The following is a 4,893-nucleotide window of genomic DNA, read 5'->3' on the forward strand; positions in this document are numbered from 1 at the left end:
CACATTTATATCTTTCAAAAATAATTTTCATAAAAATTTACAAAGTAGCTTTTAATTTTAATTATTTTTTAAAATTTCAGTATCATGATAAATAAATGAAATACTTAAAATAATATTTTTAAAATAGATTGTTTAAACTATTTTTTACTTGAAATTTTATTTTTAAAATTCTTTTTTACAGAATAATAAAATAAAAACCATAGAAATTATTTTTGGAAAAATCCTAATCAAACGTGCCCATTATGTCATTGCGCTTCTTCGCATTGTTACTGGAGTCCAGAGAAAATTCTATTTTGTAAGTGATAATGTGATTTGCAAGATTATTGTTTGTTCACGGATTCTTTTGTACGTATAGTTTACTGCACTTATTAGATTGGATTACGATTTGTATATTGTATTATTTTTCTGAAATGTTGATAATTTATTTGTAACACTGTGAGTTGAAAATGATACGTTGATGCCAATAAAAGGACATTTTCTCTCAATCGGTTCATGTTGAATATATGGGTTGGCGACTCTAACTCCTTTTGGATTTTTATTTTTATTTTTCTTTTACTAAATAGTCATATGTTTTGAATGTTGAACGGTGCTAATATGTTACTTTCAATTAAGGAAGCCTATACTTTCTTTGGTGGAAGGCCTTTATGTGTGGTAAGATAATTTTATGCTCACGTTCATGAGTGGTTGAGTAAAAAAAAAGGTTCATGAGCAATTCATCAATGGAATCAGTAAAAGGATCAGAGGAATTTTTTATTTATTCAAGAGGATCAGGGAACACTACGCGAAAAAACGGATTTTACAGCGCTTTTTTTAAGCCATTTACAGCGCTTTTTAAAAAAAATAAGCGTTGTGGAAACGAGCGTTGTAAATGATACAACAGCGCTTTTAAAAAAGCGCTATAAAACATGTAAATACAACGGGCGCTTGTTATGCACATTTTACAGCGCTTCTTCACAAAAAGCGCTGTAATATGCACCCCATTATATGAGTTATGGGTGTGCATTTTACAGCGCTTTCTCAAAAAAGCGCTCTAAAATGCACACCCATAACTCATATACGAGTGGGCATATTACAGCGCTTTCTCACAAAAGCGCTGTAATATGCCCACCCATAATTTCATATATGGGTGTGCATATTACAGCGCTTTCTCAAAAAAGCGCTGTAAAATGCCCACCCATAATTTTATATATGGTGTGCATATTACAGCGCTTTCTCAAAGAAGCGCTGTAAAATGCCCACCCATAATTTCATATTATGGGTCTGCATTTTACAGCGCTTTTCTTGTACATTTTACAGCGCTTTCTCACGAAAGCGCTGTAAAAGGTGCACCATTAAAGCGCTTTAGAACAACATTTTACAGCGCTTTTTAAAAAAAGCGCTGTAAAATGTGAGTTTTATACTTTTAATTGCATTTATTTGTAATTAATTAAATGTATTGGTAATTAATCTAGTTTAAAATTTTCATTGAAGGTTTTTGTACGAGAAGGTCGTGTGCACGAGGAAACTGTCAAATAAATACTCATTCTTGTCTCCGCATAAGATGTCGATGTTCAAACTCGATCCAGACAATGTAAAACACTACATTGTAGATATGTTTTTAAGAAATAAAGAAAGTGATAAATTGTTCTTGGCACCATATAATTCAGGGTACGTAATTTTATCTTTTTTAATTGATGAGAATTTAATTTATTAGTTGTCTATAAACAAAATTGCTTAACCAATTTTTTGTTGTTGTAGGGCACATTGGGTGCTATTTGCAATCAATGCGGTCTCTGAAGTGATATACTATTTGGATCCCGTGCACGGCGATTACACCAATCACCCCGGAATAAAGAATATGCTCGACACGTAAGTAATATTCATTTATTTCTTACATATATATATTTATATATATATATATATAAATATATATATGTAAGAAATAAATGAATATTACTTACGTGTCGAGCATATTCTTTATTCCGGGGTGATTGGTGTAATCGCCGTGCACGGGATCCAAATAGTATATCACTTCAGAGACCGCATTGATTGCAAATAGCACCCAATGTGCCCTACAACAACAAAAAATTGGTTAAGCAATTTTGTTTATAGACAACTAATAAATTAAATTCTCATCAATTAAAAAAGATAAAATTACGTACCCTGAATTATATGGTGCCAAGAACAATTTATCACTTTCTTTATTTCTTAAAAACATATCTACAATGTAGTGTTTTACATTGTCTGGATCGAGTTTGAACATCGACATCTTATGCGGAGACAAGAATGAGTATTTATTTGACAGTTTCCTCGTGCACACGACCTTCTCGTACAAAAACCTTCAATGAAAATTTTAAACTAGATTAATTACCAATACATTTAATTAATTACAAATAAATGCAATTAAAAGTATTTTTTACCTTATGTACAAGCTGATTACAGTAACACTCAGCTCCTTATGTTCGAGAAGATCGTACATTTGCTCCTTTTCGAGGTATTCAATATACTCATCTCCAAAGATGTCTTGATTCATTTGTACAATGGGCGAATCGTTGCTGCTGCCCATGTTCCTTTTTATTTGGATGTCAAGACACGCCCCGTATTTACCAAGGCGTGGCTGACTTTTATTAGGAGCAGCAGCAGCAGCGACCGATTTTCCCCGATCCAGATTTTTTGTTGCTGCAAGTTTTGCAGCTTTATTACCCTCCAGCCTTTGTAGTTTGGCAGCCCTATTAACCTCCAATTTTTGAGGTCTGCTGCCTTTTTTTGGCTGTAGGGGTGGTTTATTTATTTGGACCTACAAAAATGAGGTAAAATGTTAGTTTATTGAATCTGAAAAAATAAAAAACCTTAGGCAATAAATGTGACAAACCTTTTCGGGAGATGTAACTGATTTGTCCTTGGGAATCTTTTTTTCGAGGGCAACAAGGTGTGTGGGCCATGCCACGTAACTGCCAATAGCGTCGCTTAAGAACTTCATATCTCCATCGTTGTCCGGTATGGGCAACGGTGCAGTTGGTTCGAAAGCAACCGTAGGCGATACTTTGACATGGCCCGCGGGGATCGGAATATTGTGCAATACTTCTCCCGAAGTATTGTGCAATATTCCTTTTCCCACCTTCCGTTGAGTCGGCGAGGACAAGTATAGGACACATGTAGTGACACCCTACATCAATAGTTAAAACATAAGTACAGTTAATATATAAGTTTGTTTAATACATAAGTAATTACATAAGCAAGTAAGTAGTAAGTAATTAATTACCTCGGGAATACTCTTCAAACCGACGTTGCAACTCCCGGTTTCACTCTCCATTTGTATTTCAGGTTGGAGCTGAACCGGAAGTTGCTTGTCTTTATTCGTATTCACCAAGAGTGCCACTTGCTCCGATAAGATTCTGAGCTTCTCTAATACTTCCTCGTTGGAAGGTTTTTGGCGCTTCTCTTGAGGAAAAAAGCTTTTGGGAGTTACGCCAAATCCTTTCCCCCTCACTCGACCGGAATACTCAGGGACATTAAACACTTTCCCAAGAATGTCCCTGCACGTATCCTTGTTGCCCTCTTGAGTTTCAGAACTTTGTTCAATAGTTTCCTAAAATACATGTAACATTAAAAAGATAAGTTCAATAGCATTTTTAAAATACAATATTAAAAAATATTAAAGTGATAATATACTTACACAAAGTTCTACAACTTTCTTGACATTTTCATTATCAACCACTCCTTCTTTGTTAACACGCGCTTCCTTCCATAAGATATGACGACCCAAGGGTTGATCGGCTTGGGTGTCTTTTCTCTATTCGTTAAAATCATAAACAAAATAATACAAATTAGTTACACACTATAGTTTATAATACAAATTACAAGTGATGTTTAATTACTTACAATTTTTTGTTCAAGGCGTGCATATCCCATACGTGATTTCTTGTATGGGTGTTTTGGGTTGCTTGCCCGTTCGCGATTTGCCTTACTAATATTCTATATAAAAAAAAAATAGCAATTGTGTAAAAATTTAAAATACGCTACGAATATGAATAATAAAACACAAATGCTAATAAATTAATCACTTACGACAAACGCCGGGTCAGAACGTTTGGAAACAAATGCACTCCATTCATCCTTTGATATATAATGTTGATATATCTTTGGAGGTTCAGCATTTGTGTTTCCTTCTCTATCTTTTAGATAGAAATTTGAGAGATGGGATCTAAATCCACGATGGATTTTCCCAGCAACTCTCAAAACATATGACTTTCGTTCCTCATCAAGAACAAAAGTGGTCTGCAATGAAAACAATTATAAGTAATGTATTTTACAGAAAAAAAATTATAAATGACAAAAGAGTAGATCAAAATATTTACTTGAATGTCATTCCAGATGATATCTTTGGCATCCTTCAACGCCTTATCTCTCCAGTTGTCTATTGTTATTGGGACATTTTGACGAACAACAGCCCCAATGTAGCTTACAAACATGGAGCTGTTGGGGTCAACTGGCTGACCACTCTCGTTCCAGCCAACCTAATAAACTCATATAGTAAGTACATGCCCTAAACCCTAAAAAAAGATAAAAAAACACACAGCAAACAGAGTATATATAGTATACCTCAAATTTAATGCCACTGCTCCGTGCTTTAATCACCCTTTGCATGATAGTTGCACCACGTTTGACTTCTTTTTCGTAAGTCTTAGAGGTGCCAACTTCTTCATTTTGAACTTCTAAATCTTTGTTTGTATCCATTTAACTACAACAAGTTCAACATGCACTTTAGTATAACATCAACAAGCTCAACATGGATCATGCATTATTATAAACAAACTCAACATGTATCAGTATATCTTAAAAAAGCTCAACATGCATTCTAATGATTACAAAAATTTAATAACATCAATACCTGAATAATGATGGTTCGAAGAA

At 34.1% G+C, this 4,893-nt stretch overlaps 1 non-coding gene across 1 annotated transcript; it reads right to left on the reverse strand.

Annotated features, from left to right (window-relative positions):
• Positions 1-984: 984 nt before the first annotated feature.
• Positions 985-1,111, reverse strand: LOC113784354 (small nucleolar RNA SNORA69). Its single transcript, XR_003470387.1, has one exon. It is a non-coding gene; the product is annotated as a small nucleolar RNA SNORA69 (small nucleolar RNA).
• Positions 1,112-4,893: the final 3,782 nt, after the last annotated feature.

The sequence above is a fragment of the Cicer arietinum genome, chromosome 4, assembly GCF_000331145.2.
Source record: "Cicer arietinum cultivar CDC Frontier isolate Library 1 chromosome 4, Cicar.CDCFrontier_v2.0, whole genome shotgun sequence".
In the NCBI taxonomy this organism is placed as follows: domain Eukaryota; kingdom Viridiplantae; phylum Streptophyta; class Magnoliopsida; order Fabales; family Fabaceae; genus Cicer; species Cicer arietinum.